The 26,999-nt window shown below is 38.5% G+C and overlaps 1 pseudogene; it reads right to left on the minus strand.

Annotated features, from left to right (window-relative positions):
* Nucleotides 1–1,950: 1,950 nt before the first annotated feature.
* LOC107710238 (NACHT, LRR and PYD domains-containing protein 12-like) overlaps nt 1,951–26,999 on the minus strand; it is a 33,965-nt pseudogene continuing 8,916 nt past the window's right edge.

A 26,999-nucleotide genomic window follows, 5' to 3' on the forward strand; every position in this document is an offset into this window, starting at 1 on the left:
TATATATATATATATATATATATATATATATATATATATAAAAACTCCCCAAGCTGTTTTTGAAGTTGAAGAATCAGTGAACACCAATAACTCCCCTAAACATCATCAGATACGGTATTTAAATTACATTTCAGTTTTTAATTGCTTTTGTAAAATTAATTCATTTTGTAATTTCTATTTTGCTGGACAAGAAAAATAATCAGATGTAATTTGTAATTAAATATTTTGAGAGACTTTATCAAATACTATGTCATTTTATTCTAAAAAAATACAGTAACTTAACCAACTTAACAAAATATAGCTTATAACCTTTTTTGACGCATCCTGTTGGATCCATAAATGAATTAACCATATGAGTCTTATTTCGCCTAGGGTTGGACCCAACTGGAAAGCTGCTTTGGTGCTCAGTGCAAACTGCCCTAAAATAAAGTATGTTTACTGGATTATCAGTTTATCAGATATTGCTCACTGAATGTCATTATAGGACAGACAAATAAAGCAATTAGCAAATAGCGGTGATGCTCGAGAACTTGTGAATTTACCTGCTATTGATTAGTGACATTAGACTGCTAGATAACTTACCTACTTTTTTTCCCCACATTTTTTTTTTTTTTTTTGAATTTGCCTCAGGCGCCTTATGCATTATTCATTTCTCTTTAGAGGTGTATTGCACTTGAACTGTCTAAATAAATGTCTTGGCAAGTATTCACATAATTACAGTTGGTTGGTCTTAAGTGAACAAAAACATTTGGGAGAAATATGGATCAATATATTGGATCCTTGTGTCCATCTTAAAGTGACAGCAGGCTAATAAACCTGCTGATTGTCTGTGTCATTAACATTAACAACTAAATTTTCATATTTGTTCTTATTGTTAATTGACACTATCCTGGCTAATGCTTGCATATAATTTGTTTTAGTGTCTAGGGTTACAGAATATGTTGTTTTGTAAAATGAAGTATGAAGTAAAAAAAAAGTGCAAAAAATTGAGTATTGGAAGGAACTTTTAAGGTGTCCTTTTGAGGGCACTTCCCCAGTGACAAGCTGTTGTTCTCCTAAAGGTACAATGCTTGCACATTTGTTTTCTGACACTGTTAGGGAAAGCACTTCTCATTCTCTTACGTGTGTACAGTATCTAACTCCACTGTTACTAAATCTCTATCTAACACTACTGTAATAACACTGTCTTGCACTTGTTCAAATGATTGCTGGTACATTTTGTACACGCAATGTATTTTTGAATTTTCAAATTAAAAATTGCTTGTATTTTAATTAAATACATTTCCTCACACATTTGTATTTTATTTTGATAGATTTGATGAGCAAGTAACAAAATGTTTTTTACAAAATACATTTGTAACAAAATACTTTATGTATTTGTACTCATCTCTGCACATATTTGAGATTAATCAATTACAAAATATAAATCTGCACAAAAGGGCGCACATGCACACGTAAACCTGAACTGTTACAATCACTACTAGTAATTCACTATGTTCTATTACAACAGAGTATTCATCATTTTATTTTATTTATAGGACATAAAATATTTACTGAATTTAAGTCAATCGGTATCTTGTGCTTAAGCCCATAATGCTTTGTATTGAAGCCCTGAACATGTTCATTACCTTATATTTCAAACATCTTGTTAAGCAGATTTTGGCTTGTTGGATTAGATCAGCATTTTCTGATTTTTTTTTTGTCATTACCGTTTAATATTATTTACAATTTTTGTTACGATATCGAACAATACTAATGTGTATTGAAAGGAACTTTTAAGCAAAGATAATCAAAGTGCAGCTCTTCATTCAAAAATGGGCTTGTATCAAGATAAACACATATTTAAAAATACACATAAAAAGGTGTTGAGGAATTTTTTTTAAGCAATGAACAGTACTAAAGGTTAAATATAAAAAACTGATATGAATGTTGAAAAGAAACAAAGGGTAACTAACAAAATAAAACACCAAAACTGTAATGATAACAAAGGTCTGTGAGATGACTGAGAGTGTAATCAGAGAGTGAGCCAAATCTACAATAACAGAAGGATTCACCATGGTAATGCTTTTCAAAAGTGAAATGATAAATGGAGAGAAAAAACAGAGCCTAACATGGGTGGATCTTTCTTTCTCCCGAGTACTAATTCATTTCAGTGGCATGAGCTCAGAGGAGAAGTGTGTCTAGCTGGGCCATGCTCTGGATTTAGAAACTTCGAAATGTATATAGCTCACACATTAATGCTATTAGTTAATACTATTATTACTAGATTCATTTTCAGGATCTTAGGGCTGTATTGAGCGCTGTAACCACATCTGGTCAGTGCTGGTCTTGTGCTGTCCCAAGTTGAATGAGACAGCCAGGGTCACCCATTAGTAAGTGTGACACCTCAGACCTGGTGGTCTAAGACTTTCCTGGGCAGATGAAGAGTCCTTACAAGAGTCCCTGTTAGAATGCCTTTCATGATGGCTGTACAATGCAGTATACATAGTATTTCTCTTAAATCTTTTGTCTTGTCCTCCCAGCGTATTCACCAGTTAAAACATCTGGAATTGAGACACGAATAAACAGTTATCAAAAAATTCTAATTACATATATGTTTGTCAGTCACAAAGATGGATGGCCAAGATAATGAAAAATAACCATCTAGTTCACAATGCATGTGCTAGGTTCTTAGATTATAAAAAAAATAAAAAATAATAATAATAATAAAAAGATTTAATGATTTAAGTGTCAAGTGATTTCTGGAAGCAAGGTTGACTACCTCTTCTTTAGATTCCATTCAGTCAGAGGATATCAGACATTTTTATATTTTGAGCCGATTTTAAAACATACTGTATGCAGGACCAAACCTGCAGTAAGTAAATAAATAAATAAGTAAATGAATGAATGAATAAATAAATGAACAAATGAATTAATTAATGACTTGATAAAACAAATCTAATTAATTTGTAATAACATTTAATCCTGCATTTGTTTTATTACTTTTTCCTTTATTATTTTCTGTATTGATTTTTACATTTATGTTTATTCTTTTTTTTACATTTTTAATTACTTATTCTATCATTTATTATTTTATTATTTTAATTTTAATTTTTAAATGTATTTATGTGTTCATTTATATTTTATATTTATTTATTCCCACATGCATTGATTTCTGGATTTATTTACTTCTTTTTACTTTTACGTGGAAATGAGGGCGGCAGTCCTTGCAGAGCTCCAGTGCATCACTGGTTGAGAGCTCACGCAGAAGTCAGATCTAACTAGCGATGGAGCACCAGAATGAGGTCTCTGCAGAACCAAAAAAGGCGTTTCCCAATTTCAGGGCATTTTTCAGCCTCTGTACCTGATTTTATCAAATTGAGTGGGCCATAACCTGAAAAACACTGAGAGAGATTGCATGTATATGAACAATGTTTATGAAGCGGATTATGGTAAACTACCAGTTGTTTAACTATTTTGATTAAATTGTGTGAATTTTCTCTCAAGCTAACCAGTTAGTTATAAAATGCTCCAAGCAACCTACTTCGACTTAAGGCCCTTGCACACTGAGTCCGAAATTTTCGCACGTTAAAAAATAAATACGACCTCACGTTGTGTCAATCACGTTTACACACTGCCTCCGAAACTTTAGTCCGTCATAAAACAATTTGGATCAGGTTCGATTTTCTGCATTATTTGCATCCGTAGCAAGCATTTTTAGAGGCGTTTTGACAATTCAGAGCCACCGTACAAGCGAAAGCCCAAATCCAGAATGGCGTCTGACAAGTTGATCCACTTCTCGCAGCACAAAGCAATGTATAGGTCCTTGCACACTGAGTTCACGGAAATTGGTGGTCTTCTTTTTAATATGTGGCTCCAGTATCGCTAGAAATGCATCAAACTGAGCCACTGACATCCTAAAGTAAACTTTGAATCGCTCAGGATAATCCCGCAGCTCCTTGATAAGGAAGTGGAACTCTCCTTGGTTTGTATGGACCCAATATTTCATCTTTCTTTTCTCTTTTTAAGAAGAGAGAGGACAACAAAATCATCCTCACAGCTTGAAGACTCCATTTTGTATTATTTTGTGAATTTTTTTCGCAACGGATTAATTCATACGCATCGGACTCCATGTGCAAGGTTTCTGTGCGTGACGAAATTTTTAGGATGACGAAAATGAAAAACCGTATATGGAAATTTCAGACTCGGTGTGCAAGGAACTTTAGGGTGCGAGAACGTCAAAACATAGAACATAGAAAGTAGTCTCGTAATATAAAGCTACCTGTAATACGAAGATAGATTTCTAGCTCTTACTGATTTTAAATCATAATTCTGGAATGGGTCATACCTCTAACATTACCTGAGCAGTTGAATTAAATACGTTATGAAACTGCGCTTATTCTGCGACCTTCATTTATTGCATGGTTGGAGAAAGAACATCATGGATTGAAATGCTGTTTGTTTGAAACGTACACAGTTTGGTAAAATGATAACATTTGCCCTCTTTAATGCTGATACACTGAATGTATGAACCAAACTGTTTGCTAAAATATCCACAACTTAACAAGTCAATCAACTGCATGTGAAAAAACTGCATGCGTTCATTCATTAGTTAGTCCGGGCACGTTTTCTTTCAGAATTGGACAGCAGAGAGAGAAAAAAAGATAGCATTTAGGCTAAATAATTACATGCAGGGATGTGTTATTAAATGTTAGCATTGTCTATTACTATAACATTAGGCTACTATAACATACAAACACTCGCTATTCTATTTGTTGGATCACCAGTTTTAGTTTTGTCATCAAGTTGTGACTACTGTGTCTATATGATCAAAAAGTGATCCCATCGTTTAAAGTTTTCGGAGTGCCATTGTGTTCTGCATTATCAAGTAGCACATCAACTATTATAAAAAACCTGTAGCTTAGGGCACGAGAAGACAAAATATGATTTATGAAAGATTTCTCTAATAAAGATAGCTACTGTTTGTAGTCTGTATTTTACATACACATTTGTCATTTGTCTGACCTTATCCTTACAGTAATTACAATCGCTGACATAAGTCAGTAACTGATTTTAGGTTGGGCTGGGTCACAAGAATTATCGTCTGTCAAAATCATTCTTAAGGCTATGTATTCACAAAATGTATACATGATTAATATGTTTGTGTATTCGTCTATGCCTATGCACTCGGAAAAAACGTTTTTCCCAGTTTTACAGAAGTCCTAAAGCATGCAGCATTATATCTTGATTCCTTGATTTCTCATGATCTTGACATAACTAATTGGGTAACACTTTACAATAAGGTTCATTAGTTAACATGAATTAACTACTTTAGTTAATGGCACAATATGTAAGTTTTCGACACGAGTGGTCGCATTTTCTAAACAATAACAAAGGCTGAAGCTTGATGACGCTATGAAGAAGAGTTGAACGATGGGAGATGTGGTTTTATACATATCTATGGTTTTCACCATCCAGAGACGTATGGAATTCACAAATCATGTTCACGGATGTAATTAATTAATTTTTTTTATTACCTGTACCTTCCAAAGTTATTCAAACAGCGAATAAATTATACAGAGAAAGTGAGCAAAGAACATTTACATTGTCAAAGAACCGTACATAGCACTCTCAAAACCTCCCCTTATAATCAGTAAAGTGGTCTATACACTGTTTGGTGAATTAATCTCCTACATACATCATACATACATCTGCACTTTGTTGTTTATGATGAGAGAATCCTCGAGAAAGCAGAATTCAGTCAGCGAGCACACGCACTGAACAAAACTCCATGTTTCAGCGATGACTTATCTGAACGCCTCTGATTGGCCACTGCGTTCATAAGCTCAACAGACTCGTGTGTGATTGGTTATAACGCGCAACACTGTAAAAACACGGAAAAAGATTGATGGTCTAAATGTAATGTTGCAGTCAACACTTTTCATTTCATTTTCATTTTATTCGTGACAGCCGTAATGAATTTAGTTTAACTGTACAGCAGCGTTTTTGTCCACGTGTGTTGCCATAGTTTCTAAAAGCATCGGTTTGCAATAAACCGATGAAACGGGACGAGCCATTATTTAAAATTTACAAATCCTTGGGAACTTTTGGGACAACGCAAGTACACAACTGCATGAAATATATGACACTGTGCAAGTGGTTTTTGGATATTTTATTACGAAAATCTTAAATATTGTGCCTTTAACATGAACTAAGCATGAACAATACTTCTACAGCATTTAAATGTTCATTTCAACATTTACTAGTGTAACGGAGGCCAGCGAGTAGATGCTGTGCAGGTAAACCTCACTCCCCTGATCTCAAGAGATGCACTAGCGACTGATGCTTTAGCCTCCTTGTTAGTGCATCCGCCTCCCATGCCGGAGACCCACTCGGAACAAGAACGAAGTGTGGCGGTGAAGACCCGGGAGAGAGGGTTTACACTAATGCATTATTAAAATCAAAAGTTGTGCTTGTTAACATTTGTTAATGTACTGTGATTTAACATGAACTAACAGTGAACAACTGTATTTTCATTAACGAACATTAACAAAGATGAATAAATACTGTAATGAATGTATTGTTCATTGTTCGTTCATGTTAGTTAATACATTAACTAACATTAACTAATGGAACCTTATTGTAAAGTGTTACCACTAATTGTTTTATCGTGATCTAGACACAACAAAACAGTTGCCATCATGAGAAAAACAAGAAAGAAAAAGGGAAATTATACTGCATGGCCTCTTAGGGCTTTCCGTACTTTTGAGTACTTTAACTGTTTTGATAGTTAAAAAAACGCCTATCCTTGTTTGAAAACACCCAATCATTGGAAAACGCCCCCTTTTTTTTCATTAGAGACCTATACTTGTGGATACTGGAGTTTGCTATGGGATGTGTCCGATCAACTGGAGAGTTCCAAGATATTTTCACAGATTCACATTATTATGTTGAATTATTTTATAGTGACTGAATTCAGCTATTTGATCCTGATCCTTACTGTTTCATCATTAAGCCAGGAGCCATCAACATTAATGATGAGATTCTAGGTTGATGACGTCTCTAGACACACCTGGTGGAGGTTTTCAAGGCTTGTGTTTATTTTGTAATCACAGAGAAAATCTTGACTCCCAAAAGCATTGCAAGCCTAAGTTTATAGTAAACCAATTGCACCAAAGGTCTCCACAGTCTACTCAGGCTCACAATGCTTTTGGAAAACGCGGCCCTGGATTGTTCTGTTCTTCATAGAAGTCATTGGTTGGTTGGGGAACGTAACCCAAATAATTTCAGTTATTGCAGATATTTTTGAGATTTTAGAGAGTACAAAAACTGGCATTAGTGTAGAAACCTACCATCAACTGGGTGTCATCAACATGAACAGAACATCAACAGAATCTGTTGATGTTGGTGATGATTCTGGGCTTGATGATAATGCTGTGAGGAAGGATCACATAATCGACTGGATTCAGCTTTGTGCTTCTATTTGTGGAAAACCGTGGTCGGTTTAATAATAATAATTCAACATAATGAGAAAAGATAAAAATAACTCTCCAGTTGATCTGCCTCATCCCATAGAAACTCCCATTTCTATTTCTATAGAGCTGACTATTGACGCTTCTATACGTGAGCTTTTAACCATGATGCACCGGCGCTCCGCAAGGACTGCCTTCCTCATTTCCATGTTGCAAATAAAAAAGTATACATATGGTCTAGATCTTCCAGTGAGGAACTATCTAGCCGATGCAATGGCTTTGGGAACAAAGGTGGCTCTCCTCCTCTGAGTTCTGCAGGCGGGGCCACTCAAATGCTGAGTGGAGAACATGTGAGGGGTTTAGTGTATGATGTTCAGTTTTTCTCTGTAACCATTTACAAAGTTGGCAAGTGTACGATGCCAAGTGCTTTAAAATCTTTTCAGATTGTAAATGTTACATAGTGTATTCCAGCCTTTTAATAATGAAAAGATGCAATCTATTGGCTGTCTAATATGTCTTGAACAATGGACCGAAATAAGTTTGCTGTCAATACAATAAATGTATTAATTGTACCATATGACTGAATCTGTACTGCAGCTGAAATTTTCAGATGAAGGGTCAGTTACAGTAATTTGGCAGTCTTTACCATGGTAAGGCCAGTTACATGTCAACCAGTTCTATAGAATCTATATCTATATAAAGCTATAGAGGCACCAAATTATTCAGTGATTAACCATTAAGACCATTTGGATTAAAAGAGAAAAATATTAAACTGAATGAAGAGAGATGCAAATGAATAGTAAAAGCATTATGAAAGGCTGTTGCTGTGAATGAATTGTTGATATAAATTAAAAACTTATCTGTAGTGAAAAGATATGTTTGTGATTTGCTGAATTGTGCTAACACAATTCAAAATGTGCTGAAATGTTTGAAAAAAAAAAGTGCATTTTTGATGATCTGTTGTGTGGAGTTTTGAAAAAGTTCCACATTTTTGTGAAAATAGTACCAAAGAAATTTAAAAAAGGTGTAAGCTCATTTGGATAACGTGTCTATTAAATAAATGTAAACATAAAATGACACTCACTGTAGTTTACAGCGTGGATCGTTTTTCAGAGCACTGAGCAGCATCACTCCAGAATCTCCTGGTTTATTCTTACTTAGATTCAGGTCTCTCAGGTGTGATGGGTTTGATCTCAGAGCTGAAGCAAGGGCAACACAATCTTCCTCTGTGATATTGCAGTTAGACAACCTGCATTGGGTTTAGATAAAGAACAACTCAGGTTTTCATGTAAACATTTATGTGTGTTGGTGTGTAACCTGTCATGTATGTTTTTTACTAATTACTAAGCTTAAACAGCATAACCAACACAAGGGGAAGAAAATTGTAAATATTGTAAATTGAATTGTAAATATAGTCACAAGCACAGCGTTAACCAAATAGAGGCAAAAGAGATGCCGCCTCTTTCGAAAACGTTATCGGTTTCACTGTTGGACAGTATTACTATAGAAAAATAAGTGATTTACACATTATTTGAGCTTCAATTTTATGTTTGTATTGTTGCCAATTTCCATGTTTACCAAAAAAAAAAAAAAAAGAACTGTATGCTTTGCCATTTCAGATGCTTTCACCTGGAGATGTTTTCCCAAAAAAAAAAAAAAAGTACTGTATGCTTTGCCACTTTGGATAAAATGCTTGTGCTTCTTCAGAAATATTACCATATTTTCACAATAATATAACAAACACACCATAGTTTTTCCAGTTTGCAGAGTGGATTCTGCAGTAGATCAGAGATCTGCTTCACTCCTGAGTGCCCTAGTTCATTATTGTCCAAATTGAGGAATCAAGATGTGAGGGGTTTGACATCAGAGCTGAAGCCAGAACAATACAACCTTCTTCTCCAAAACTGCATTCAGCCAAACTTCAGAGAGAATCAAACAAATCATCATTCCAGTGACATGTCTTTCTTAATTGCACAATATTATACATTATACAGAACAGGAGATCTGTGTATTTGTAATAGTCCCTGAAAGGAACTTTCTCTTTTTCAAGCTCTGTCCTACAAAAACACAATTGAGACCTTTGTAGTTCAGCTTTTTCACAACCAAATGTCAGCTGCTTATGAAGACACAAAAGGAGATATTTAGCAAAATGTATCAGTGTTTTTCTGTCCATACAATTAAAGTCAATTGGGTCAATTGTTGCTTGGACATCTCTACCAAATTGTTCTTTAATACATAATATATTAAAATAAGCTTACAGTAGTTCCTCCAATTTACAGTGTGGATCCTGCAGTAGATCAGAGAGCAGCTTCACTCCTGAATCACCGAGCTTGTTAGATCTCAGGTTGAGTTCTCTCAGGTGTGAGGGGTTTGATCTCAGAGCTGAAACCAGAGCAGCACAGCCTTGTTCTCCAATTCTGCATTTCCATAGCCTCAAAAAAGAAGAAATATACTTTTCACTTGCATTTCAGCACAGTAGACCAATACAGAAAATGAATGATGAACATTTGAGTGTTAAGTGTGTATGTGTTAATGTGCACAATGTGAACTATTGTAAGGGGATGAAAGATGGAATGGATGTGTGTGTGTGAATCCAGTGCACTGATGGTGTGAATGTGCACCCACATACCCTCAGCAGGGAATAGAGGAACAAGGTTAGATGGGGTGTGTGTGTAAGTGCTGTGCTAACCAACACAGAAGTCATGAAATTACAAGAGTTCTCACTTTTATGCCCTTCAGCTGCAGTTTGTTGCAAGTGCGAGAGTGCACACAAGCAGCACATCTATTTGATAATACTGCAAAATAATTACACTCACTTGAGCTTCTCCAATTTACAGTGTGGATCCTTCAGTAGAGCAGAAAGCTGCTTCACTCCGGTGTCTGCTGGTTTATTACAGCTCAGATCCAGCTTTCTCAGGTGTGAGGGGTTTGATCTCAGAGCTGAAGCCAGAGAAGCACAGCCTTTTTCTTTAATACTGCAATTAGACAACCTATAGCAAGATCGAAGAAAAATATCACACATACAGCCTAACAAACACAAACGTACCACAAAATTTTAAGTCATTTAGTTTCACTAATGACTATGTCCATTTAAGTAGCCATTTTTGATTTAACATTCCAAAACTCCCCATAGAATAAAAATAGTCCAAATTGTATGCTTACAATTATGTTAAAAATGATCTGTCCAATATTATATAATTCCAGCATATGACATCAAACATCTATCCATACTTTTTCCAAATCTGGTCTTATGTAGCATCTCATATGCAGATACCCAGGTTTTTAGCATAAAAATGTTTGTCACTTTTCTCATGTGTATCTCTCATTTACAGGGATTTATTGCAGTGTGAGAAATAGAGTCTTTGGGTGTTTTCACACTTGGTCCTTTTCAAGGGTCTGAGCACGGTTTGCTTGATTTTTGGCCCATACATAAACACTCCAAACAATTTCAGACCCCTCAGAAGCAAACCGAACCGAGACCATCTCAGCAAGTGGTCTAAGTACAGTTTGCTTTCGTTTAAAGCTACGGTTCATTAAAAACGTGCATTGTGAACAAAAATTGGCCAGGAATCATTTGATTTTTCTATTCGCGAATTCCGATGTAGTTTGTTCATTAAATGTCTCTGTACAAATAAGCTGTTCATAATCTGCTTCTTCAGGCAGATCTCTACAAATTATTCACTCACAGTGTAAGCTCGTTCATTTTAATTTCAACCGCTTCCAAACTGTGTAAAAGAGCTGAGCTGTGTGCCTTGCCAGTTTAAACGTTTTGATATATGGTTTAACGAGCACGTACATCCCAGCGGGGGTATAAAACTACACTCTTTTTAGCATCTATTGTGTTTAAACTGTCAAAAACACCCATGGTTCACATAAACACAATTGGTTTTGTCTCAATCAAATGAAAACATCTGGGAAAGAAATCGCATGTGTATCAATTTCTGTATTATTTGTACTGTGCATTAGTTCTAGAATGGCAGCCTAATATGAGAATCAGAAGAATCTGTATTATTCATACAATGACTAATATGCAGTTTTATTTTTTACATTTGATTATTCCATTCCTTACTTGAATGCTGCTTTTAAGGATACCTACTGTACTGTATCTGAAAAATTGAAAGTAGTTTATTATATTATATTTGATTTGATTTGATATTATATTATATGTCATCAATGCCTTGTGCTATAAAATAAACATGATGACATAAACAAGAAAAACAATTCAAAATAAATATTGTTTACAAAGGTGTACAAAACTTATATTTTTGTGCAAAGGATAAACTTAGGAATATTTTCCATGTAAGCTCATACAACAGTATTTGTAGCAATGTTGTTTTACAAAATAATAATGATAATAATAATAATCTTTACAAACAAATCTCTTGGTTAGTGATGCACATACATTGTAAGTGAATAGGATCGAATTTTGGAGGCCTTAGGGTCAGCCATCAAAACTGAACTGGACTAGGTCCAAAAAGCAACAGTCTGAACACAAAGAGGTCTGAGACACCATTACTGCTTAAGTGGACCAACAAAGGATCTGAGTTCTCTTTCAGGAACCGGGACAGTGTGAACAAAGAAAACTGGGTCCTTTTATACTTTAAAGGGGTCTGGGTTTGGTTCTTTTAAAAGAGGACTCAAGTGTGAAAACACCCTTTATCAGGCTTTAGTTATACAAAGAATATACAGAAAAAATAAATCATTGTCCCAAAGTTTGTTTGTGTTATTCTCCAAAAAATAAGAAAAGGAAATTATGAATACTGACTTGAGTTTCTCCAGTTTACATTGTGGATCCTTCAGTAGAGCGGAGAGCAGCTTCACCCCTGACTCTCCAGGTTCATTGTAGTTCAGATTCAATTCTATCAGGTGTGAGGGGTTTGATCTCAGAGCTGAAATCAGAGCAGCACAATCTTCCTCTCCAATACTGCAGTCAAACAGCCTGTAACAAATCTCCTGTCACTTATAACAATTCTTATCAATCAACAGGAATAAGAGCAAAGTCATAAATATTAATAAGCAGTTGTTGAAGTAGAAAAAGTGTGTGGCTATGCATCTGTGACATGTATAAAGTGGATAATTGGTCCACTTGTGTTATTGCAAAAAAAAAAAAAAAAAAAAACCCAAACCAGATAAATTACATCTCACAGGGTTTGAGTTAAAAAAACACTTTGAGGTAAATAACTGAAAACTAGCATATTAACTTAGATTTAAATGAGAAAATATAATAAACCATCTACACTCACATTAATTTAATCAATTTACAACGCTGATCCTTCAGTAGAGCAGCGAGTTGTTTCATTCCTGAACATCCTGGTTTATTATAGTTCAGATTGAGTTCTCTCAGGTGTGAGGGGTTTGACCTAAGAGCTGAAGTCAGAGCAGCACAGCCTTCCTCTCCAATATTACAGTCCCACAGTCTACAAAAAGAAGGATAAAAGTTTCACACAATTATGTGACAATTATCCACATCACTTATGTGCCCTTGAGTATACTTTTTATTTCTTGTTGTACATGAAATTGAATTCCAGGTATTCATTAATTAAAGAAATATGTGATAAAACCTGAGCTCTGTCAGCAGCATCTATAGCATGTTGTTGATTACCACTGATATAATATTTGTCTCTCTGTTTTTGATGCATTGGTCATTTATATGACTTTATATTAGGAACTTTAACTACTTGCGTCAAAAAAAAAAAAAGGTAGGTACAACATACCTGTTGTGTTCATGTTGAATTGCAAAACACTTTTGCTGCTATTGAGGTGGGATACAGTTAAGTTCAGGGACAGGTTTGTTGGTATGGTTAGGTTTATGACAATAAAGTTTTATCATCATATCATCATCATTAAGGGTGTGTTAAGGTGAAGGTGTTGGGTCGACAGTGTAATTATAGGTGTAAATACAGAAATTAATTATGTAGATACATAAGGGTATTTTTAAATATAAGTACAAGGTAAAAACATATATGTAAACAAGTACATATCATCAAATATTAATTTAAATGTAAGTACAGAGTACTGTAGTTGAAGACACATAACTCAACTCAATTTTATTTATAAAGCACTTTCAAAACCATAAAAATGGACCAAAGTGCTGTACACAAGAAGCATAAAATCTAAACAACAAGAAAAACATAGAACACTAATAGCATAACACCAAAAACATAAAACAATAAAAAAAGTCATTCACAGTTGTCCGACCAATCAAATGCCGAAAGCCTGGTAAAACTAAGTAAGTCTTTAAGTCCTTTTTAAAAATTTTATAGTAAATGGCAAAGCATTCCAAAGTACCAGGGCCACTACAAAAAAGGCACGATCTCCACACTGCCTTTGACGAGACCGTGGGAAAACAGCCTCTTAGAAGAGCGCAATGATCGATGCGGTTGGTATGGAATTAACATATCCCTTATATATATTGAAATGTAATCGATATTTTACAGGTAATGTAACGCCCCTCTGGACTGTTTATTGTGGTTTCTTCCCCTTTTGTTGGTTTAGCCCGTGCTAATTATTAGTTAATCACCTCATTGTGCTCACCTGTCTGCCCCTCGTTATCTGCCCTATATTAGTTCCTGTCTCTGGTATTTTGGTTTGTCGGTTATTGTGAATGTTACCCCGAGTGTGTGTGTGTGTGTCTCATCTTCCTGAATCTGCCTTGTTGTGTCTACATTAAATATCTTTATTGGAATCCTTGTCGTCCTCGTCCTCCTGCCTGCCTCCACACACCGCGCCCGTGACAGGTAGCCAATGCACAGATATCAACACAGGAGTTATATGATCCCGTTTACTAGTGTTTGTTAAAAGTCTCACAGCAGCATTCTAAACATACTGAAGACGCTTAACTCAGAAGTATCACTTGCGCTCCCAATAGCTGGTTTCTTTCAATGCAATGTGTCTGGCAGGGTCCGATAAATCATACCTCATTCTCTCTGGGTCTGGAGAATATTGAAGAAAAAGTTTTTTGAAAAAAAAAAAACATTTAAATGATGACAGAATTAACATTACATCTAAGACATACATTGTTTTCGGTTGCTTAGTTTCCTTAGCATCACACAAGCCATGATATAAAGTTGAGTTGTAATACTGGGGTTTCCCTCATACATCACACTCCAGGATTGTCGCTGACAACAACACCAGCCCCACTTAGGACCCTGAGCCCAGCCCACCATCTCCCCACGGTACGGAGCATAATCCCCAACGACGCTTAACACGCCTCAATGAACTAATACAGAGACATAAACCTAAGACCTCAGATCTCAGTATAAACCTTACTGATGATATAAACTATACAGGCAAGCAGATGAGGTCAGAAGAATGCAACACTCTGCATTTTCTTTATAATCGCTTTTCTAGTGCCATAAAGTTAGTTTTAGGTTCGATATTCACCAGACATTCGCTTTCCCTTGCCACTGTTCTATAGAGTCGACTGTCCTACAAAATATCACTACCCCGATTAGTTTTAACAATATGCAACCACTTTATATAGTCATAAAACTATTTATTCAAAACCGCCTACGTGTATTGTAGCTGCAAATTTTAACCGGAGAAGACGAGCTATCGCACGATGCCCAAGAGACTGTCTGACAATCCACTCACAGAATTAAAATATCCAATGTATTTTTTTGGAACATGAAAAAAGAAAAAAAAAACTTTAGGCGATTTTCAGTAATTTTTCTAAGAATAATTATGTACTGTATGTACAGTAAGGAATATATTGGACAATTTCAGTTGTAGTAAGTCATTCTGGTCACTAGGAATATACTACAGTATTTGGAACTCGAAAAAAACCATTTTGATGAATTACTGTAATTAAAAAAAATATATTTGTGTACTGTACATACTTAAGGGTAGTATTGTCTAAGGTGAAATATTAGACAATACTACCCCTAATAGCGAATATCAAACCTAAAACTAACTTTACCACGCTTGGTTATCTATGGGAGAAAAAGGCTTAGGTGAAACTTTGTGGTTTGTGTTAATATTCTGGACTCATCTGCTTATCTGTACATAGTATATTTTATTAATTAGACACCGAATTTGGTCATGAGACAATAGACCACGTGCAGTATTCTGGTTTCATGTGCGTGCATGTATATAGTTTGCATCATCAGTAAGGTGTATTCTGAGTTCCCTTTCGAACGTTCTCTCACGTTGTGTATGTGGAAACTCCTGTTTACACTGATACTGAAGCCTGATTTGTTCACGTTTGTGTAGCTGCACAAACCAATGGCGCTCTAGCCTGCCAGAATGGGCAGAGCCGACCTCTATATAAGTCGGCTCAGAGCATCATTTCATCAGTATATTCTCTTTCAGCGACGAAGATCATCTCTTCGCTGATGCTGGACTACAAAGCCAGAAGCCAGAAGTCTTCCCCTGCGGCTATCCGGTGCACTAAAAGAGCAAATTTCTGAGCAAATTTCCTAGTGACGTTTCAAATGTCGCGTCACGAGGGACCAGGGAAGCCCTGCACGATGCAGAAAGGCACAGTGAGTGCATCGCCTGTCTGGGCAGCGCCCATGCAGAGATTGCGCTCTCACTGAGAGCATATTCTGGACTCATCTGCTTATCTGTACATAGTATATTTTATTAATTAGACACCGAATTTGGTCATGAGACAATAGACCACGTGCAGTATTCTGGTTTCATGTGCGTGCATGTATATAGTTTGCATCATCAGTAAGGTGTATTCTGAGTTCCCTTTCGAACGTTCTCTCACGTTGTGTATGTGGAAACTCCTGTTTACACTGATACTGAAGCCTGATTTGTTCACGTTTGTGTAGCTGCACAAACCAATGGCGCTCTAGCCTGCCAGAATGGGCAGAGCCGACCTCTATATAAGTCGGCTCAGAGCATCATTTCATCAGTATATTCTCTTTCAGCGACGAAGATCATCTCTTCGCTGATGCTGGACTACAAAGCCAGAAGCCAGAAGTCTTCCCCTGCGGCTATCCGGTGCACTAAAAGAGCAAATTTCTGAGCAAATTTCCTAGTGACGTTTCAAATGTCGCGTCACGAGGGACCAGGGAAGCCCTGCACGATGCAGAAAGGCACAGTGAGTGCATCGCCTGTCTGGGCAGCGCCCATGCAGAGATTGCGCTCTCACTGAGAGCATGAGCCTCGCTCTTCTCCACTCGCGAATTGCCTTCAATGAAGGCAGCCCTGCCCTCATTTCTCCTCTCTCAGCAAGCTCAGAGAAAGAAACAGCGAGTCACGGAGCTAAGCAACCGAGTGAACTCACGCCGGCATAGAGCCCGCATGTTCACTCTCCCCCACCACTTTGATCTGCCAGTGTGTTTACACATAAGGATCAACGCCCCAGCGGCTCAATCCTTCTAGGCGGATTGGAGTAGAATGCTGTCACCAATGATTCTGTATTGCTGATAGCTTCATATTTGTGTGTGCGCCACTGAGGCTGCGTTCGCTGAGACAGGCTGCTTTCACTGTGAAAGCATGAGTCTGTCCCCGCTTCGCTCGCGGATCGCTTTCTTCAATGAAGGCGACCCCACCCCTCCCGTTTCTCAAGAAACAGCAAACTCACTGGTTGAGTGATCAGGATTGAGTGATTAATGCCGGCACAGGTCCCGCGTTCTTCACTCTCCATGCAGCTCTTTGATCTGCTAGTGTGTTTTACACATAAAGATCAGCGCCCCTCGTCTGCTTCGAGCCGTTCAATCTTTTCAGTCAGATCAAAGGAGAAAGCTGTCACCAACGATTCTATATCGCTGACAGCTTCTGTTTTGAGTGCACTGCTCGCCTGGGCCATGCCCACGCTGGGGCTGTGCTTACTGAGACAGATCGCTCTCACGATGAGAGCGTGTATCTCGCTCTGCTTCGTTCACGGTTCGCCTTTTTCAATGAAGGCGGCCCCGCCCCTCCCGCGCTAATGTTCTCCCCTCCCAGTTGCCTCGGAGGATGAAACTGTGAAGTCGCGGGGCTGAGAAATAGGGCTGGAGCGATTTCACACCGGCATAGGTCCCACGTGCTTCACTCTTCCTGCAACACACTGATCTGCCAGTGTGTTTTACTCGTGAGGATTAGTGCCCCTCGTCTGCATCGAACGGTTTTATCCTTTTAGGCGGATCTAAAGATGCGTGCAGCAAAGACTGGGCCACGCCCACGCTGTGCTCATGGAGGCTGACTGCTCTCACTGAAAGAGCATTGATCTAGCGAAGCACTTTTGAGAAGAAAAGGAAGATCAGTTCTCGCTGAGGCTGGAATTCCCTCTAAGAAAGCTTGCGCTCACTCTCCATCCCTCCGTTCAACACTGAGTGATGGAACTTTTATTCAAGCTGGGCATGTCCTTCAAGATCAGTGCATGCCCAAGCAAACTACCGCTGATAGCAGACACATACAAAGAGCATTTCTCCTCTCCTCACTCTTCCTAATGCAAGTTCCCCACCCTCGTACAGGCGAACTTCCATTCGTAAAATTAGAACCTCTTGCCACCCGGTTCAAGACTTGGGCAGCCATTCCCAGTGTTTCAAGTTGGGTTCTAAATACAATAAAACTAAGTTACTCGCTCCAGTTTGCTCACAGGCCACCTCGTTTCAGAGGTATTATTCACACTTCGGTATTGAACAACGAAGCTCATGTTCTTCAGTCCGAAGTACAGACATTGCTTCCAAAATGTGTCGTGGAAACCGTACCTCTAGCGAGCAGTGAGTCAGGCTTTTCAGCCGCTACTTCCTCGTGCCGAAGAGGATGGCGGGCTCAGACCTATTCTAGATCTCAGACTTCAACTTTGAAACAGATCCTTGCGCAGGTTTGTCCCGAGGACTGGTTTCTGACAGTAAATCTGAAAGATGCATACTTTCACATCCACATAACCCCCCGCCACAGTCCATTCTTGAGATTCACGTTCAAGGGAGTGGTCTATCAGTACACAGTCCTATTTGGACTGTCTCTGGCCCCTCGCACTTTTACAAAGTGCATCGACGCGGCTCTTTCCCCTCTGAGACAGATGAGAATCCGCATCCTCAATTACCTCAACGACTGGTTGGTTTTAGCCAGATCAGATCGGGAACTAATCACACACAGATCGCTGTTGCTCAGCCATCTGGAGAGCCTCAAGAGTCAATTGTCTCCCAGACAGTGAGCAGTCTTTCTGGGGACTGTTATAGACTCGGCCCGGATGCGGGCATGGCTTACGCCGGAACGGTCCCTGACTATTCAGTGACTGGTGGCATCTTTCAAGCCAGGGACTTTGTGTCCCCTCAGGAGTTTCCAGAGGATGCTCAGCCTAATGGCAGCCGCCTCCTCTGTGATTCCTCTAGGCCTGCTTCACATGTGGCTTCTCCAATTTTGTCTCAAAGCCCATGTCCTGTCCCACGCCTGGTGCCTGGGTCGGTTTTATGTCAGGGTAACCCATTGCTGTATCAAAGCTGTGGCCCCTTGGACAACTTCTCGCCTGTTTCAACCAGGCATGCAGTTGGGACTGACCTCCAGGAGGAAGGAAGTTACAACGGATGCCTCCAACATGGGTTGGGGCGCCCTGTTAGAGGGCTGTCTGGCATCCGGCTCCTGGTCAATCCACAAGCGGCGCCTTCAAATCAACTGCCTCTAAATGATGGCGGTTTTTCTGGTCCTGAAAACCTTCCTGCCAGCCTTAAAGGTCCCATGAAATGCTTAGAAACATGCAGCGGTACTCTGTGTTGACGTCATTTCAAAAAACTTTAATTTTGATTTCATGGGGACTTAAAGAGGGCACCAAATCCTGGTCAGATCAGACAACATGACGGTGGTAGCCTATATCAACCACCAAGGTGGTCTCAGGTCATGTTCCCTTTACAGGATGGCTCGACGCCTCCTACTTTGGGCACAGAGCAGACTCCTCTCAATCAAAACAGTTCATGTTCCGGGGCAGTCTGATCCTTGGCACAGACATGCTGTCCAGAGGCAATGTAGCTCCGGGAGAATGGACACTACATCCCTCTGATGGTTCAGAAAATCTGGTCTGTCTTCGGGAAGGCAGAGGTCGACCTATTCGCCTCAGAAGACAACTCTCACTGTCCGATCTATTTCTCTATACAGCGAGATGCACTGGCCCATGATTGGCCCAGCTCTCACCTGTAGCCTTCCCCCCCGATTGCCCTGCTTCCCCAGGTCATCAGATGGGTCAGGGAAGTCGGTTGCTCAGTCCTCCTGGTGGCCCCACTTTGGAAGAACCAAACTTGGTTTCCAGAGTTAGTGCAGCTGCCCACGTGGCCCGATACCATTACGGAGAGACCTTCTCTTGCAGGCGAAGGGCATGATTTGGCACCACCGGCCGGAGCTGTGGAGCCTTCATGTCTGGAGCCTCGACGGGAGCCTATGCAGCTCCCAACGAGAGTGAACAACACCATTTTAAAGGCTAGAGCACTGTCTACGAGACGTCTTAACGCCCTTAAGTGGTCAGTCATCTGTGACTGGTGTGCAGCACAAAAGCCTGGACCCGGTTTCTTGTGACGTGTCCCACATGCTGACTTTTTTGCAAGAGTTGTTGGACAATGGGCGCGCCCCTTCCATGCTCAATTTATGTGGCAACTATCGCAGCGAATCATTCCCTCGAAGCTGGTCAGTCAGTCGGCAGAAATGACTTGGTCGTTAAGTTCTTGAAGGGCACATGGAAATTGAATCCTCCTCGTCCTCAAACCATGCCGACCTGGGACTTGTCCATAGTCCCTTTGTGCTGCTTGATTAGGCCGACCTGTGGCCCATGTCACTTAAGACCGCCCTCCTTTTTGACATTAGCGTCGGCCAAGCGAGTGGGTGACCTGCAGGCACTGTCAATCAGTGCTTCCTGTCTGGAATTTGGGCCTAACCACTGTAAGGTCATCCTCAAGCCAAGACAAGGTTATGTGCCTAAGGTGCTCTCAGAAGGGTGTGGTCCGTTTACAGCCAAGGTCATTACCCTTATAGCGCTCCCCGCTACGGACGGTGAGTAGGGTCCCAATCCACACTGCCCGGTTAGGGCTCTTAGAGTGTACATTACACAACTCTCTGGTCTTTTCAAACAACCAGAGCAGCTATTTGTCTGCTTTGGAGGCCGATGTAAAGGGCTGCTGGTTATGAAGCAGAGAATTTCCCGCTGGATAGTAGATGCTATAGCCTTGGCTTATGCCTCAGAAGGCTTGCAATGCCCTATAGGGGTGAGGGCCCACTCCACCAGAGGAATGGCCTCCTCCTGGGCGTGGACTAATACAGTATTTTGGATTTTGAAAATACACAAAATACATGTGAAATTGGCCATCCAGTGCAGGTATCTCTATAGGCTGAAATCTATCTGGACCTATTCTGGAGAAAGAAAACAAACAAACAAACACACATTTCGATATGTACAACTGCTTAGAAACTTTTGTTGTCATTTTACATACCTCTTCCCTTCCCCTACCCTGTAGGAAATACAAAACTAGCAAAAAAATAAATAAAAATTTTAATTATGAAAATGTGTGTGAAATGTTTTGAATTGAAATGTTCACAGCTTAAATAAACAACTATGTTAAATTTCAGCCCCTAAAAATGCAAGCCCTGAAAATACAAGGCATTAAAATGCAAGCACTGCATATTTTTTTAGTTAGTGCAATTCAACATGCTTTTTTGTTTCAAAGACATTTGTCATTATTTTTCTTCCATACAAGCACAAATACACACAGAGGCGTTTACCAAATCTGTTTCGCCAGTATCCTATTATTACATTTTACTTAGGGTGCATTTCACTGCGTGAGAAAATGGACGTGTGGTGTGAGAGCGTGAGAAAAGTCTCAATTGTGTGAGTCTCACACTAAATGCGTTGGTTAGAGTTGGCAGCCCTGCATTTACACTATTGGTTTGTTTAGCGTTAGCAGTTATTCTGCAACTTGATCTCACGAGAATATGCGTGTATTTTTACTTAAACACACAAAAGTCCTATGCTGTGACTGACAAAAGAAAAGAAAAGACACCAAAACGCAACATAAATTCACAAAAGACATCAATTTAATTTGTTCCCTGTAATCCGCATCTTTAGAATGCGTTTGATTGTGATGAACAGATCCAAATTCAAGCCTTTATTCAGTGATCTTCATCCCCATTCTCTAGAGTTGGGGTACTCTGACTCGAGTACAATTTTTAGCAGACTCTGACTTGTCACAGACTCGAATGCAATTTTACTCGGACTTGACACAGACTCCAGCCTTTGGGACTCAAAAAAATAATCCATCAGAGTCAGTTGATGGAACTGTCACTGACCCAATGCATTTTCATGAAAGTGACATTTAGTATTTGCATTTTCAAGTTTTGCGAGTACTGGAAAGACGGGTTTCTGTGCACACACACCCAAAGTGCACTCACAGAAAGCGCCTCTCAGTCAGAGGGCCATATTTTAACGATCTAAGTGCATGGTCTAAAGCGCACGGCACAAGTGCACTTAGGGCGTGTCCGAATCCACTTTTGCTAGTTTAACGACAGGAAAAACGGTAGGCGCGCTGGGCACATGGTCCTAAAGGATTGTCCCTATTCTCTTAATGAGTCATGGGTGTGTTTTAGGCGTAACGTGCAATAAACCAATCAGAGTCTCATCTCCCATTCCCTTTAAAGGCCAGTTGCGCTCGCGCCATGGCGGATTTTGCAAGAGCAAAGACTGAACGCTTCTCCAGAACCTCGCGCACGAGCAGACCATCAACTGGGCACAATAATAATCTTTTACATTGTAATCCTTTAATTGTTTATGTTTGGCATGTTTGTGCGCTGCTGCACGCCCCTGTGTGTGTAATAAGCAGAGTGTACGCGCGTTGTTCACTCTGCCTATGGGCACATATTACTAACGCGCTCTTTAATTAACAAAAAAAATATTGCGCCATTGACTTTAGACCAGGTTTCAGCTGGCCAAAAGCACAGTCTATTTCAGTTGCCTCAAAATAGCAATGCGCCAACAATGCGCCTGAACACACATCGTTTTCAGACCAGCACACCCATGGGCGCACAAATGGGCACAAATGCATTTGCTATTTAAACAACGTGGCGCAAGACGTGAAAATGATAACTGCGTTGGATTGAAACTAGAAAAAAACACTTGCCTCGCGCCTGGCGCCGTATTGCACTGGGTGTATGATAGGGCCCAGAGTGTGAATGCCGAATTAAAGGAATAGTTTACCCAAAAATGAAAATTCTGTCATTAATTACTCACCCTCATGTCATTCCCGTAAGACCTTCGTTCATCTTCGGAACACAAATTAAGATATTTTTCCCATAATATTATGAAGCTATGATAATACTTTTTGTGCACAAAAAAACAAAAACAACGACTTTACTCAACAATTCTTCTCTCCCGAGTTACCATCTACCACCATTATGGAGAGTACCACAATGTATGTGCGTGCTTTCTTCTGCTCGTAAACAAGGTGCAGCGCATGCGTGTTCTACGTCAGCAGCATCACACACATGCGTCGTGTTACTCTTAATACATTTACTGTATATCGATGAATAAAGTCCTGCCCTATAATTTTTCACATTCTAAAAGCTGTTTCACTCTAAAATATGTCACAATACATGCATCAAGTCAGCCATAACTTCTATTACATGACTTAAAGTTTGCTGAGCAGGACACTAATTATGAGAAAATGTGAAATCAAAAATGAAAATGGCAAGATGCAATAGAGGTTTGCTTTTGTTACATTTAAATTGGCATTGCTTCATAATGTTCAGTTAACATAATAGATGGTGAATAATTGAGATATACCCAAGTGCATTACAACACAAAAATAAAATATGGTTTGCTAAGGTGTAAATAATGGCTGATATGCCCATATGTTAAGTTAATCATTAATTACTAGTGTGTTCATGCTTAACTAATGCATAGTTCTGGACCCTTAAAATAAAGTGTTACCCTTTAGTCTCTTGTCTAGCTTTGTTATTATAACCCTTTTTGATGAGTTTCATCAAATCTGTTTATAGTCAAGTCAAGCCAGTTCAATGTTTATGTCATTGTTTTGTTGAATTATTTTGGCATTTGTTCTTTCTGTTAATGTTTAACTGCACAGGGTTCTCAACTCAACTGGCCTTCAGAGGAATACAAGTTAATATTTGCTAAAAAAAAAAAATGTGACTTTAAATAAATTTCCATTTATGGGTTTGTGTTGACAGAATTGTGTAATTATTTCTATTATTCTGTAATATAACAAAAACACTTACCGCAGTTTCTCCAGTTTACAGTGTGGATCCTTCAGTACAACAGAAAGAAGCTTCACTCCGGTGTCTCCTGGTTTGTTCCAGTTTAGATCCAGTTCTCTCAGATAAGAAGGGTTTAATCTCAGAGCTGAAGCCAGGGCAGCACAACCTTCCTCTCTAATTAGGCATCCAGACAGCCTGCGGGGCGGGAGAGGGATGCAATGTAATACCCCTCTATCACTGGTTTTGTTAAACATTACGTTGTGTACCTTTCAAAATGCCTGCTCCGAGTTCAGCAGTTCAAGTTTTGCTTTTAACAGTTAATGTGTCCCATGTGGTTCAAGGGCCAGGATCCAAGTTCAAAAAGCTTAATCTGGATCAGAATGATCTGGATTTGGAAATTACACGTTTTGATATCCAGGATCAGGTTATCCATCTTACTTTTATGCTGGTTTAATTGGATTGGATCACAATGATCCAGATACACCCTTTTTCAGATTACCAAATCTGGATTACTAATGCTCTACGGAACCCCTGAAGGGACATGGTGATGGAAAAATAAAAAATAAAAATAAAAAAATACTGTATGAGATGGAAAAAAGTCAATGCTTTTGCATTCTCTCAGAAAATTTTTGCATTGCATTTACACAAATAACTACTTCTGGCTGGTTAATCTCTGATGATTGTGCCAATGTAGTTTACAAACAGTGATAAAAAAATAAAAACCTTTAAATGAAATGTGATATTTTTGTTTGATATTCGGTGATATATTACATGTTACAAATTTTATTTTGGACCAGTTTTAAAGTTTTATTACATTTTTGTTCCTGAAATCCACCCTTCTGCTGGGATCAGATCCTGATTTTTTGGGATCAAAGGTATCCCAATCGTTTTGAACAACACAAACTGACAATTTAATCCAGATCAAAACCAAGATGGGATTTTGTGATCTAATCCGAATTCAGACTTCTTTCTTTTTTTTCTTTTGAACAAGCCATTTTCAAGATTTGATCCAATCCGATAGCCGAAATCCAATCAGATTACTTTTGAACAACCTCCCCCTAGTGTTTAAATTCCATGCTCTCTATAATAGTGTTAAGACCCGGGGTAGCACCTGTTCCCTAAACGGGTTCTGTTCGCCTCTAGATGGCGTTCTAGGTTCTGGTTTTGTGTGTGTTGTGTTTTTTTCTTTTGTCTGTTTGCAGGGTGGAGACAAGCGGCAGGTGCGGTGGATTACCTATGATGAGTTGACTGATTAAAGGATCTCTATGAGGGGCCGTATAGGCCATATTGAAAAGCCTTTTACAAACACTAGTGAAACGAAAAACATTGATAAACCTTAGTGAAATTCATTCATATGCATTACTGAAAACCTCTTACATACACTAGTGAAAACCTTGATCAACCTTAGTGAAATTCATTCATAAGCATAAGTAAAATACGTGAATATTTCAGTAGATGATGAGAGCTAATTTCACTCGAAACAGAAGCTGTCAACACTTCCGTTTAATTTGGCGCGTGTCTCACAAACTATTTTAGGCAATGGCAGTTAGTCGTAAGTTGTCTGAAGCTATTAATATTCTAAACATAATTTTACCGTCGTCAAGTACAATTCCGAAAGTGGGACAAAACAGCGCGATGTTACAGAGCTCGTGCCGTGGTGACCTGTCATCGGCGCGGCTCTGCGACTGACTCGACAGCGCGGGGAGGACGTGTTCGCTAGCGCGACCGAGCTGACAGCGCGGACATCAGCATCTCTTCATACTACTTCACAGAAATTCGTGATTTTCCCTGCACATAACATAACACAAATCAGTATTGATTTATTATTACATTTCTTTTGCTTATTATCTTTCTACTACATAAACAGCAGAGATGTATTTTGAAGAACTGCATGTAGCAGATACTTTAATAATAGGCTACTGTAGCCTACTCTTGAGGAGCACGTCCAACATTGTTTAGCACATCCAACAAGTGTTTAATTTTGTAGGCTACTTTATTGTTTTCAATTTCTATTCAGCAGTTACCATTTTAAATTTGAATCTCATTGTTAAATATAGGCTATATAAGACCAGGGGACAGTCAGTGTTAGCTTATTTAACTTTCACATTGCAATTTCATTATTATTAATATTATTTTTAATTTTGCACTGCATTGCGTTGTGTTTTAGGGTTAATGGAAAACTTATGAAAATTAACCATGGTACACCTTAACCATATTTGTAGTAAAACTGTGGTTAAACAAATTACAATCTGCCAAAAGCCATGGTTAATCCTACTACTCTTTAGTAAAACATGGTTATTTTCCGTATTTCTTGCAATGGAAAATTAAAATATAATGTCCTGGCAGAAAATTATCAGTGCATTTTATTTATTTTTTTTCAGTATATGCTACAATTACACAAATATCTTTAAATGTAAAATTTATCTAATGCCTTGATGAATGAATCCATAACACATTTTTAATTCTAAGAGGACTAGGTATTGTAAATCATTAAGTGCTGACACAGCTTCCGTTTCAAGTGAAATTAGCTCTCATCATTTACTGAAATCTTTACTTATTTCAGTTATGCTTATGAATGAATTTTGATCAGTGCTTTCACTACACTGTAAAAAATGACCGTGAATTTAACGGTAAAAAATGCTACAGTAAAAACCTGTTAAATGGTTAACGGTAAATTCCCCTACTATATATGGTGAAAAACTGTATTGGACATTACATGTATTGGACATTAATTTTACGGTAGTATACCGTTTTTGGAAGTGAAAAATACCGTATAATTTACAGTGAATAACCGTAAATTGACATTCCCAGAATTCCCTGCGTTACATTTCAAATTTGATGTTTTTTTGTTGAAATAACTTATGTTTCTTTTTAGTTTTTTCTTATCAGTTTTGTATATTAGCGTTGTGCGTTACACCTAATGTTGTTAATGAATGTTTATTGCATTATTTCAGTTTCATGTGTGTTACCATGATGGTGTTTGGTGTTTGTGTGAATGACACTGTGCACCTTCTATATATTTTATTATTTAAAAGCTGCTTGTGATAGGCTTTGGTTCATTGTGTGACTTTCTCATCACCACCTGCATTTGGTGGTTATCAGTGTATTACAAAGGTACAAAACAGATTTCAGTACTTCAATATGTTGGTATATTAACATTATATCAGTTAATGAAATTACGGTATTTAACTGTAAATTTAAGTTAAAACCGTAAAACCTAAAACGTTGCTACCGTATTTTTTACGGACTTTTTTTTACAGTGTAGTGTATGTAAGAGGTTTTTTAGTAATGCGTATGAATGAATTTCACTAAGGTTGATCAATGTTTTCACTAGCGTAGGCCTATGTAAGAGGTTTTCATAATGCGTATGAATGAATTTCACTAAGGTTGGTCAATGTTTTTCATTTCACTAGTGTTTGTTAGAGG

The sequence above is a fragment of the Sinocyclocheilus rhinocerous genome, unplaced genomic scaffold (genome assembly GCF_001515625.1).
Source record: "Sinocyclocheilus rhinocerous isolate Xijiao unplaced genomic scaffold, SAMN03320098_v1.1 scaffold1167, whole genome shotgun sequence".
Taxonomy (NCBI): domain Eukaryota; kingdom Metazoa; phylum Chordata; class Actinopteri; order Cypriniformes; family Cyprinidae; genus Sinocyclocheilus; species Sinocyclocheilus rhinocerous.